This window comes from Anas acuta, chromosome 2 (genome assembly GCF_963932015.1).
Source record: "Anas acuta chromosome 2, bAnaAcu1.1, whole genome shotgun sequence".
NCBI lineage: Eukaryota > Metazoa > Chordata > Aves > Anseriformes > Anatidae > Anas > Anas acuta.
In genome coordinates, this window is record NC_088980.1 from 46,849,789 (window position 1) to 46,863,086 (window position 13,298).

Below are 13,298 nucleotides of genomic sequence, written 5' to 3' on the forward strand. Positions count from 1 at the left end.
ATGATTATTTTTTTTTTTGCTGAAAACTCTTTGTAAAGATTAGGATTCTTGCAAAGAGGCTTGATTGATGGCAGTTTTGAAACTAAGATACTGTACTTACAGGCTTAAGTAGTTGAACATTTGGAGCTTGCTTGGAAAGTAAACCAACTGAGAGTTAGGAATGAGGGGAAGAAAATACTGCAGCTTAAAATTATGTTTAACATAATTGAGATTTTTATGTTGATGTGAGAATTTCTTTGTGGGAGAAGGGAATGGAAGAAATGATATGAAGCATCTCGTGTTTTGACTGTATGTCTTTTTGCTTTTCCAAACCATTCTGGTTTTTGTCACGTTAGTTCTGGAACCGTGGAAGTTTATGTATAAAGAACAGCTTCTTTTGTATGCCTGTCTGAAAGATGAAGTACTTTTTTGTCATAAAGTTCATACAAATAGATGGAAAGTGTGCTTAAATACGATATTTTAAACAGAATTCAGTTCGTAGTTATGTGGTCAGTTGACCCAATTCTTTAGTGTTTGAATAATCACTGTAACTCAGTTCAGTCATGGATATGGCCATGAAATAAATGACAAGCAGTTTCCATTCCAAATGCATGTTTTTTGGCTGGACTGAGCTTCTTTAGCTTAAAGTGACCTTGTCAGTTCCAAGGTCTTTTGGGAAAGTTTGAGTAGTCAGATGAATTTCAGGAGGGAGAAATGAGAGGACTGAGAAAAAAGACAAAAAGAAGGGCAGGACTCGTCTAGTTGGCTGCCAGATAGCTTTTTCCCAAGTTACTTCCATCCATTTCTAGAATTGTCCGTAGGTCGGAGAACTAGCTAATGGTAACCATCAACAGATATTTGTAGTATGTCTTATGTTAGGCTCATCCTGAGTGCTGTGTAGTTGTTAAGGGTTGATATTCTGGAACAAAAGGTAAAGGGGAGTGATGCTCCGCATATCTCTGTACCTTACATCTTGGTATGTGGAAGAAGTGAAGGCATGCATGCACATGCCACACACAGGGGAAAGTGTGAGGAAATGGCAATTACTGCTTGAGGTGATGGGCCTAACGGTAAGAATGTACAGAACAGTGCAGAAAGCATTGCCGTGAGTAGAAAAAGAGGCTTGCAGTGCCTATTTAGCTATTGCAGGTGAAATTCATGACAGAGTAGTCTACAAGTTAAAATGACAAACTAGTAATTTGGCTGTAATAGCTGCTTGTGCTCAACCTGCTTCATTCCTAGGGAAGATTGCTTTTTACAGTTAGCCTACCCTCTTGAGTCTTTTACCCTTGCCATTATAACCTTTTTTATTTTCATCCTCTTTAAAACACCATAGTAGTTTTTTTTTTTTTTTTTTTTTTTTTTTTTTTTTTTGGTAGCACACATGCAGCATGCTGTTGGGGGAGGAAAAAAGCAATCCAATGCCACTGAAGTCAGGAGCTGCTTACCAAACACAGCTGCTTCAGTGTGCAGTTGGAAGCCAAGTGAGACAGGGTTCGGGGAGTTTGCAGCCATTGGGAAAATTCAAGGCTTTTTGCACTGAGAAGAGAAGCAGCAAATTTTACACTGACATTACATTCAGTTGGGTATGCTTCTAGATAAAAGAAATGGTTTGTTATCCAAAACTAGCTCCCCATCCCTGGTTATTCATTATCTTTATTTATTTATTTATTTTGCTGCCGTCCAGGTATTTGCTTGGTAGGTAGACTAGAAAAACCTATGCTGTTTTCCAGGCTCCTTGTAGAAGTATCTTTCTTGCAAGTTTTGTTGGCTGTGTCCTGTCCACCTCCAATTCTGTCCTAATTTCTTATTTTTTTAAGTAGTTTTAAGTAGTTAAGTATTATTTTTTTTTTTATTAAATTGAGGTCAGCACATGTCACCCTACCTCATACTCTTTCAAGCATGATGCACTTTCTGAATCTCTTCTTTTTTAGTTATCAGCCAAGTGTGGTTTACTGTTTGATCGTGTAATGCTTTTATGGATTAACTGTTCTGCAGCAGTAAATTTGTACTGGTTGTGACCTGGAGGAAACATGGTAGGACTTGCAGTAGAAATAGGTGTGTTTTTTTGTTGTTGTTGTTGTTGTTGTTTTTTTTCTTTTTTTTTCCTGTTTTTTCCTGAATTTCAGCTCTTTGCTGTAGTTTGTAAAGGTGCCAAAGGATGAAGACTGAGAGTTGGAAATTGGTCTCTTTCTCTGTAAAATCTCTCCTTGGTTAGTTGTACATGTTGTTATCCAGAGCATACATAGACTTGAAACAACCAGTGGAAGGATTGTCAGAGGCTTTAATGTGAACTCTTAGTGTGGGCCTGACTGACAGATCAGTGCTATTTACACTTAAATTCTCCAATGGGGAAGAAATTGCTCCTATCAAGTCTGCACATACTGTAATTTTCCTTCTGATGCTGAGCATTGACTCAGCCTAGAGCAGACACCTTTAAATACATTAATTGGTGTAATCTATTTTCTTTTAAGGGTAACACCTAGATCCCATTGTAAAAAACATCTGCAAAAGTTCTTGCAAAGAATGGCAAGAAAATCCTGGGGAACTGAGTCACAGTGCCTTGTGGTGATGCCTTCTGAAACGTGACCGGTGAATGGCAGCGAAATTGGGGTTGACTGGGACATAACTTAAGCCTAGGAACAAACTCCATGATACGCATGTTTTGCTTTTGAATTTTCAAGGACACCATTGGTGCTCAAAGAATTTTAAATTCTTGTTGCCTTCTTCACATCTGTTCTGCTTGTTTGCAGTAGACAGGAGGCTCAGTGTTCCCTGTCAGCGGTGCGGCTTCCCCGCCGGGGACCTCGGAGCTGCAGGTGCCTGGGGCTTTCTGGTTGTGCTAGGCGTGCCTGTGCAGATTTCTGTGGGACTGCAACTTCAGATACTTACTAGACAACCCGTCTGGGTCCCTCCCCTGCTTTTGTGGAAGACAGGACCCAAGGGTTACTTTTTAGCTGGGTCATGCTTGATCTCTTTTACTATGGGGCCTAGAAGCAGTTGTAGTGCCATAGTCAAGGGAACCAGCTGTATGAGAGCAGGCCAAGCTGAGGAAAAAAAAAAAAAAGAAAGAAAAAAAAAGTGAGAGGTAAAGTACTTAAGCCAGTGTCGAAACTGGTTGGGGGCAGCACCCTGAAAAGGCTACTTCTTTCCCACCAAATTTAATGACAGTAAAAGAATCCAAAGCATGTAGTCACCATAAATGAAGTGTTACTGCTACACAAGTACACATTTCTGAATGTGTGCTAACTTAAGCATAGAGAGGCAAACAAAATAGGTAAACTGATTTATTTAAAAAAAAAAAAAAAAAAAGTTTTGGAAATGTTTTAATAGGTGTTATCCCCCCAAAAGTTAATTGTGGATCACTTAGTTTCTAAACAGTAATAGTATTAAACCTGTAAAATGAATTCAGTATCTGCTATGTGCAATAAATGTAGTATATTAAAAATATATATATACTATACTTTAATATATAAATAAAGGAATTACTTTATTGTTTTTGTTATCACAATTTAAGTGAGATGTTCAATATAGGCTAAATTAAGGGGCTTCTACTGCTATCACTTGTGAGGTGTTTACAGGTAAGTGGGCAGAAGTGGTCTCAGATATTGAGGCTGGTAGACAGTAGGACAGCACTGTATGGCATGGAAGTGGCAATCTACTACATGTATGAAACACCTATCTTGTCCCAGTTGCATTTCCTTTTAACTTTTTTCTCCCAGCTGCCATTCATCTGAGACCATAATGATGCAAGTACAGATGTAGCACCATCTAGTGTCCCTTTTTCTAGAAGGGGAATCAATGCTTCTGAAGGTGTCTGTGTCTTTTCCTGTAATCGCAGTGCAGACATAGAGACTTCCAGGCAGGTGTTGGTGGAAACAGCTGGAGGAATGGGACTTCCTCCTCTATCTAACACCTCCCACCCTTTTTTGTAAAGAAGGAAGGACTGTAGTCTTGGCACAATGAAGCAGAGTATCACTATTAAGTGTCAGTTCCAATTCTGTGAATTATAAAAGCCTCTTAATCTGATTGCTTTTTCTTTGTCAGCTGCTGTCAGACAAAGGCTGTCCTTCTGGATTGGAGAGTACAATGGGATGGAAGTCTGAAATATCATTGGAGTATGGAGTTACTCTTCTGGCATCCAGACATCCATCACAGTGGATTTACAGCATTTTTTTTCTCTCTTAATACATACATAACACAGTATCATTAGCCATCTTCAGTACATTCACTTTGTCTGCTTTCTCATGTCTGAAGACTCTCCATTTGCAATGATTTTGGCACAGTGTACTTTGTAATTCAAGAGCTAGCTGTTTAATATGCCATGTAGGTTTCCTTCATCCTTCTCTGAAAAAGGAGCGAATGAATGGACCATGATTTAAATTGCCTAGTTCCTTCATTAGTTTGCATAATTCATTTGTTCATTATACTAATTACTCTTTCCAAATGCATGTAGAAGTGTGTTTTCTGGCTGTTGTGGTCTGGGCAATTCCCTGAGGGTTCTTGGGAAATTCTTTGTGATGATAGCTTTTTCCGTGTCTTGTATTTAATGCTTCTCAGTAGGCTATATTCTCTCACAAGTTGATTTAAAAAAACACTAAAAATTACATCCCGGGATGGGGTCAAACCATGAAATCCCTTCTTCTCTCAGCAGGGTGGTCTCTCTCAGAAGTGTTGGTATTTTTTGACCTTGGAGGTCATGTGGGTTCCACCTTGCTGCAGTGATGGGCAGCCATAGCATCCAAATAAACCAACTTCATCCTGCTCTCAAGTCTAACACAATCTCCTTACAGCAAAGGTTTTTGCGGGATTTTCATCCTCTCCCTTGTTCAGGCTTTAATGATCTCTCATGAAACAGAGCTGTTCCTTCCTTCAGATGTTACCACTCTCCCTGGGCCTGCAGAATTTCCATGCCAGTTCCCCTAGTCCTACGCTGAAGGAGTGTGGTTTTGTTTGAAAGGCTGAATTTCTCTTCCTTCTGTCTGGAGTTTGGCAAGGCCTGATTATCCGAAGCTAGCTCCTTAAGGATTTGGGTAATGCAGGCTGTTTTAACCTAAAGGGCTTGCTAGAAAGCTTTAATCTTGTTATGTGGGAGGTAGGAAGGTCTCTCATCTGTGACCGGCCTGTGTTGAATGTGTGAGATAGCACCACTGCTGTGTGCTTCATATTCTGAGGCCGTCCAGCGGGATGCTCTGGCTGTGTTTGGTAGCATTTACATGCTGCGTGGTTGTACTCTAAGCCTTTGTGGTTACAGAAGTATTAATAAAGCAGTAACAACTTTGAGTTGCTTCCCTCCATTTGAACCTCTCAGACTGGTGCTGTGGCTACCTTTCCCTTTCAGTGGCCCTTCCTCTACTGCATAAACTTGCTCTAGCACTTTGTGCTTTTTCAGTTCCTATTTTGGGGTACCTCTTCCATGTTTTTCTCAGTTTTGCAGGTATAAGAGAGAGGTGCAAGATGCCATGCATTGCAGCTGTCCGTCTGTAACTCCAATGATAAATGCCCTCTTGGGTCAGACTAGCTCTTACAGCAGCAATAGCAGATGCTAAGTGTGGCGAACACGTGCAGCTGCTCGCAGTAGTCTGTTCTCAGCATATGTATCCCCATCGTGCAGAGCTGCTGTACCAGGGATACAGGGGACACATCCCTGTCTAGCTCTTGGAGTGTCCATTTAGTGTTTGACTGTCCATTCCCCTTATCTGCCACATGCATGACATATTCACACACTGGCCTTTTCCTCTTCCATCTCCCTCAGTTTCTCCTTTAAAGTTTGGGAATGTGGCCTCTTACCTCGCTCCATTTACTTTGCTATTGCTGTCACCAGTCTCATTCCATAAGCTTGATATAATGTTGGTTTCTTCTCCCTCTTCTTTCCTACCAATTCTTAAAAGCAGCTATTGCTAAATTATGAACACCCATTCTTTTTCTAAAGCAAGCCGGATATGCTAGCAATATTAGTGTGAGATTGTTCCCTGAGCACAAGAAGAACAATGGCTTTAATAAATGTAATTCTGTCTAGCATACTATGACTTGCATCATACTGAGAGGAGGAATATATGGGTTTTGGTGTAAGCTATTAATTCTAGAGTTTTGGCGTAAGCTATTAATTCTAGAGTGACCATGAAAGCAACTGCTTTCAGGAATTACTGAAGTCCACCGTGACTTTTACTTTGTTTCTAGATTTCCCTTGTTGTGGGAAGCATGCTTGTCCTTCCTAAATGTGTCCTTTACTCAGGGTATGGAAGAGCAGGAGGTTTAAGTACTCATTGGTGTTCTGGGTTTGTTCTTCAGAGAATGAGCTCTGAAGGGCAAGTGCCTGGTGGATTTCCTGGGGTCGTGTGCGTGTCTGTATGCGTGTTGGTCCCCCATGTGTTCTCCCCCAGATTGCATTTACTGTGTTGCACATAAACAGTACTAGTAGGCTAAAAAGCTATGTTTGATTATTGGTGCATTCAAGTATGTGAAAATATGTTTATTCCATTATTTTGCCTTCATGGCATGCAATGTATGTATGTATCCATCCCAAACCAGTGATTTTTCCTGGTAAAGTCAACATTTGTAAAAGAAAAAAAAAAAAATCAAGCTCCATCAGAATTAATCCTTTTTGTGCGTGTGATTCTCAAGCTTTCACAGCTCTTATTCAGAGGCTGGCACACTTTGTAGCTGGGCTGAACAACAAGCAAAAGCAGGACAATTGCTTCTCAGGGCTTTCTGTATTCAGTGAGTTATCAATGGGTTCCTTTGCCTTTTCGAGACATTTGCAGTCTGTCTTGGCAGCTAGAAGGTCCTAGTGGTTAATGGATGTGTTTGTTCTTACTGCTGCTGAACAGCGTGTTGCCAGTATGCATTTGATACATGAATAGCTTTTGTTCTTGCTCTAGAAGAATGGCCGCAGTGGTGGAGTTTCCTTTTTCTTTTTTTTCCCCCTATTTAATGTAGAAATAAATGCATTAATATGGCTGCATTTATCTACAGAGAGAAGCATTTCCATACTGAAGCAAAACTTGGTTAAATTGATGGCATTGATGTACAGTAGGGACCTAATGGTTTAATGGCCTCTCATTGCAGAGATCTGTTTCCCCCTGTTATACCCAGCAGGACTGTGTGTGTAGGATGAAACCACAGCAGAGAGACTTTAACTTAATAAACAATGACATTCCTCACAATAGAGCCACAGTTCCCGTAGGTTTTAGCGTTGTTAGCTTTGGCATTCCCTATTTTGTCCGCATCTTTATCTGTTGTGTTTTGCTAAGCCAAGTTTTCTCTCACCTTATCTCTTCAAGATGCTTTCGATTGCCTAATTTAATCAGAATGCCCTACCAGGGAGGCTAACGAGCTGGAAATGCTAATGTTTTATGTACCCAAAAATGCAGAAAAGGGCTGGGCCCAGGCTCTTATCTGGGAGGAGGGTTCCATGGCCTGCCCACACCACACATGAGGTTGGCCAGAGCCTGGCATAGCAGAACTAGAGGAACAGCATTATTATTTTCATTTTTTATTTTTTTTCTGTGCAACAGCGTTCCTGTGGATGAGATTACATGATCTGATCCGTCATACCAATTCTCCATTGTAGCGAAGGAGAATTGTGGTGTGTTCTGTAGCTTACACAAATCTTTTAAATCTGAGAAGGGAGGTTTTTTTCTTTTTCCATAGTAATAAAGCTGGATTTATTCAGAGGGAAGCAGTGGGGGGAGGACAAGCCAAATGTCTCCTATCCTTGCCCTTGAACATATGTGTTTGTATGCACTGAAATATGAAATGTCAGATAACTGAAATAAAAAAATAGCATTGTGTAGGGAATGTAATGAGAATACCAGGTTTGTTGTGTTAGCCTTTTCCATGGGCTTGGACTTGTCCTCCAGCATTCCTGTCCTGTGACTGTTTGCCCACACAGCTGCCTGCCTGCCCATGGCTCGTGGCCTGCCTACGCAATGTGGGAAGCCCTGTGGGATCTCTGTGAGCATCAGGGAAAGGGCTGTGGTGGTGCTGAGCTGCAGGTCAGCTGGAGCACAGCTGGGACAGCCTGGAATGGGAATGCCTGAGGTTGGTGCAGGGTGTTTTATTTTCCTAACGAAGACTGAATTTTGACAGGATTTTCCATGTGGAGAGGCAGAAGAACCACTGCTTAACCAGCTCTGGTTAAAGGTGTGGCAGGACCAGCAGTTCCAAAATCCTGTCATGCCAGGCAAGTTACAGAAGCTGCCGTGGCTGTTTGAGGAGGCTGAGTTTTAAAAGAACAAGATGGTTTTCTCGTTGAAGAGCTTTTTTTCCTGCAGTTTAGCATTGCAATCAGCAATAAGACTTGTGATGTTTAGGATGCTGAAGCTCTCTTTCCCTTTGGGCAAGTCAATGAGTTGGGAGGATTTTTTTTTTCCAAAGTAGTTATTGTCTTTGCCCCAGATATGGTCACAGAATCACAGAATTTCTAGGTTGGAAGAGACCTCAAGATCATCGAGTCCAACCGCTAACCTAACGCTAACAGTCCCCACTAAACCATATCCCTAAGCTCTACATCTAAACGTCTTTTGAAGACTTCCAGGGATGGTGACTCCACCACCTCCCTGGGCAGCCTGTTCCAATGCCTCACAACCCTTTCAGTAAAGAAGCTCTTCCTAACATCTAACCTAAAACTCCCCTGGCGCAACTTTAGCCCGTTCCCCCTCGTCCTGTCACCAGGCACGTGGGAGAACAGACCAACCCCCACCTCTCTACAGCCTCCTTTAAGGTATCTGTAGAAGCGATAAGGTCACCCCTGAGCCTCCTCTTCTCCAGGCTGAACAAGCCCAGCTCCCTCAGCCGCTCCTCGTAGGACTTGCTCTCCAGGCCCCTCACCAGCTTCGTCGCCCTTCTTTGGACCCGCTCAAGCACCTCGATGTCCTTCTTGTAGCGAGGGGCCCAAAACTGAACACAGCACTTGAGGTGCGGCCTCACCAGAGCCGAGTACAGGGGGACGATCACCTCCCTAGCCCTGCTGGTCACGCTGTTTCTGATACAAGCCAGGATGCCGTTGGCATGTAAAGTGATCACACACTTTACAAATATGGTATGTAAATTTTAATGTACATTCCTATTTTAGGACTTGCATTAGCCACGTTCTGGTCATCCTAGAACTGAAATTGAATAGCAACCTGGTGAGTTTGTTTTTTTGACCTCTTACAGGTATATGTACAGAGTAATTGTTAAATAATGTCCAAGACATACTTGTGATTTGGACCCCAGACGGTATTTAATGCCTGTTTCCCTGTGTCCCTTGAGAGCTCAAATACTGGACGACTCCAGGCTGTATTTCCTTCCTTAGAAGACAAGCAAGCAGCCTAATTGCAAGGTTGAAATTTGTCTGCCCTTTTGCTTATCATTTTTATGTGGATCTGTTTGCAACAGTAATGAGTACTTCACTGCATTCCCTGAATGTCTAAATTTGCAGAAAGCATCTTAAAAAGGATGCTGCCAGGAGCATCATACAACCAGGAGCTATCTGCTGGAAAGCATTTAGAGAGAGGCCATTTTCCTTGCCTCTGTCTGCGGAATGTGATTAGGCTTTGGGCCTGTGGCCTGATGACAGAGGAGAATCCTAATGGTGTTATGGCCTCTTGGTTGGTTGTCAAGCCAGATTAGGTGACATTTCTCTGAAGGAGTTTCCAGAAGTTTCTCAGCCTGGTGGAATGGGATGACATTTATCGTTACAGAGTTGCATACTCCTTCACCCTTTTAAAACTGGGACGGTACACTGAGAACCGTAAATGGGGCACTTCCTGCTTGAAGAGCAGAAAATGTAATGCTTTTTTTTTTTTTTTTTTTTTGTCTGAATCTCCACATTCTGTGGAGATTTGTCATTTTACATACATGGATACAAAATTTACAAGTCCTTACTAGCCCTTTGATTTTGAGGGGCACAGGCTCCATTTTGTCTTGCAGTTCATGTTCTCTGTGTGTATGCATCTCATGAGGCAAAGGGGCAGTCAAGATTCACTAGTAGTTCACATGAGATACCTCAAACTGATGAACTTTAATTTCTTGTGTTACATGTGGCTGGACTTTAGCCTCCATGCTGTAACCCTGATCTGCAGAGAATCTTCCTTTTACCTAACTAGTAGGGAGCCAGCGTTGGAACTGACCCTTTTCAGGTATTGTGTGCTTTTTTTTTAAAAAAAATAATAATCTGGTACTTACTGACCAGACATTTTCAAAGAGCTTTTAAGCTTCTTTGCTTTAAACTTTAGAGAACTGTGTGTCAAGGAGGGGTGTAGTATGTGGAAGGGGGTGGGAAATGGGACAGGGCTAAAAACCAGCACGAGGAATAGGTAGTTCCATGAATTATGGTGGTTACTTCTTCATTCTTCCTGCTTTCTGCAGACAATTTCCTTGTTTATCTTATCTATTTTTCTTTCTCTGCTCTTATCTATTTTTTTCTTCCTCAACTGTCTCAAAAGGTTGTGACAAGTTACAAAGTTTTAATTCTGTTATGGGAAATGCAAGAATTTGCCTGAGCAAATTCTTTTTTTTTTTTTCATTTTTTCTTCATAAAAAGAAGGAATTTAGAGTTCTTCTTTCTGGCTGTGGGCTGAGCACTAGCTGCTGGGAGGCGATGCAGTGGAGGCCCACAGAAGGTGTTGAGGTTGGGTGGGTGATACAAGCCAATGACCAAAACATGCATTTTGAAAGCTGCCAAGCAGCACAGCACTCCCCCAAGGCCAGACTGGGAGTCGTGCTGTTCTGCTGGACATACTGCTTCTTCACAGCCACTGCTTCTCTTTTCTCAGTGGAAGCATTTCAAGGTAGCACAGCTGCTTTAGCTGTTTGTGAGGTGTTGGCCTCTGAAAGGCTACAACTCTGGAGGACAGTGCTCCAGGAATGATGCAGTTTCTGAGTAGTTTTCTTCTGGTCTCCCTTGTTTTAACTTGTGTATCGTGACCTGACTCTTCTTGCATGCAATGCTGACCCAAGCATGGTTCATGTCAGGGTTAGGATTATGAGAAATTTCCTATGTGGATCTTACTTCATTTATACTTAGAGGGATGCATGCTGGTACCATAGGGCTCTCATCCCAGCAGCCCTGGAAAGAGCAATCTCTTGAGAACCGAAGCCCTGAAAATTCTCAGAGTATTTTAAGAAGGAAAAAAAATAATCCAGTGGGTACTGCAGACTTACCTCTGCAGAGCTATTGGTAGTCCATGTGAAAAGGGACAAAGCTCTTTCAATGAGAAACAAAAAATGACGTTTGTGCTGTCAAGGAATTGGGTAATAAGGCGCTTCTTGCACCAGGTGGCAGTATCCACTGCTAGGAGGTTCTCTAATGACCTGGAAGGCCCTTTAACCTTGAAAGGAGAGCCTCTGCTTGAAAGCAAAGGAATAAAACCATAAAGATTGAGGATAGTTTGGAGTAGAATCAACAGACCTTAGTTAAACATTTTATATTCCATGCTATGACTGTACTGGTTACCTGTATTGTAATGTGTTCCTAAAAAAAAACAATCAACCTAAATAAATAAAATAAATAATAATAAAAATAAAAAATAAAAAACTCCAGATGCCAGACTTTGAGATCTTTAGAATTTGTCTTCTTTCTGCATTTTTTTTTTTTTTCCCATTGCCCTCTTCTCTGTTTTTAGGTTATTTTCTCTGTCTTCTCGGTACTTATGTGAAATTGATACTAAAATTGATTTGGTGCTTTCTGTTTATCCACCTAGCTAGGTTTCATTTCTATAGTGAGATATATAATCATCTCTTCAGTCAAAGCTGTCAATAGGGGAAACCAAAAGCCAAGTAGGGGATGGAGTGTGACAGATCAGCTGTTTTAGATGACTATGTTGTTTAGAATGAGATCACCAAATCTGTCTACACGTAATTCCCCTGTCTCTCCCATCAACTTTTTCTGTACATCATCAGTTCTGTTGTCTTTATAATTAAAAAAGGAGAAAGGAGATACTAAAGACTAACTTTAACTCAAGCTGAGGTTGAATTGTTTTGTCATAAGGTGCTGGCATATTTCTTTCCATCCAAGATACCCAGAGAAGGGGAAACACATCTAAAGATAACTCAGATGATAACTTCTGCCTGGTTTTGCATCTTCTTTATTGAAAGAGAGGTTTAGAAACGGAGGCAACAACACTATCAAAAAAGAATAGAAGGTCTCTGAAATAAATTGATTTACTCTCTTTCAGAAAATTTTCAGAGGAAGGGGAGGAATAATGTCAGTAACTCCTACAAAGTACACTAAACTTCTTTATCTTCTGAAACATAGGGCATAGAGAAATTCATTTTGCACCAAAAAGAGGAGAGGTGGGGTGTTCCTGCATGTGCCACAACTAAGCTATGAGGGTAGCAAAGCAATGAAACATAATACTTGTAAAGATAATAGGGAAAAGAATTAACAAATCCACAGATTTTCTTTCTCTATAAGTAATTATTTCTATGGAGTACCATTAACTGTAGAATTCTGCAACATGCAAGAGCCTTAGAAAATCTTTCTTCTTAACTGGTTCCTTTCAAAAGCCGAACTCGTAATGACCCATGCTTTGAGAAGAAGTTCCTAATTCCTAAGGTAAACATTCATCTCTTTAAGTTGGTTGCAATTTGCATGTAGAAGTTTCTGTTTACCAAGGATGTCCAGAAAACTGCAACTTTTAAATCACTTAGACTACTGAAAAAAAATAGATCTGTAACAGAGCAACTTCAGCTGTAGTGTCTTGCATCGTTTATATTAACGATCACTTAATTGTTTTAGATTTATGTTGTTATATTTAACTCAATAGAATGAAGTTACCATATAGGACAAGAGGAAGCTGCTAGAGTTTTGTGCCCTCTGTACTTCAGTTAACTTAATAATAAAACATAAATAATGGCCCAGGTGCTCTGAGTAGAGAACTTACCTTACTTGTTTATCCTTGCAATATTAATCAGAAATATTAATAAAAACAATTACCTGGAAGCCTCTGTACCTACTCATTACAATAAGTGTCTGCACCTCAGAAAAGCAATGGGAGGAAAAGTGAAGACTGCGTTACTGTAGCACTGAGAGTATTGCTGTGACTTAAATGGTGAACTAATGTTTAGTCATATGCAACTGTAATTATTGTGTCCTGTTTTTCTAAATGGGTAAATTACATCAGAGCCTGCTCCTATTTCCTGCTGGTATACAGATTTTAAAATCACAATAGAATTTAGTAACAATAGCATCAAAATAAACTGCCTTTGAAGTTACTCATTAATATATATTTTTCAGTTGCTAGGCTTTGAGTATCTCAGAAACACTCATGATTTATTATGTAATAAGTAGAAAATTGTCTTGGTTGACTTGTATTCCACTATAATTCTTATTT

The 13,298-nt window shown here is 40.7% G+C and overlaps 1 protein-coding gene across 5 annotated transcripts in view; it reads left to right on the plus strand.

The window, feature by feature from the left end:
• Positions 1 to 13,298, plus strand: part of TRAK1 (trafficking kinesin protein 1) — a 128,797-nt gene that overhangs the window by 46,181 nt on the left and 69,318 nt on the right. The gene's annotated exons all lie outside the window — the stretch shown is intronic.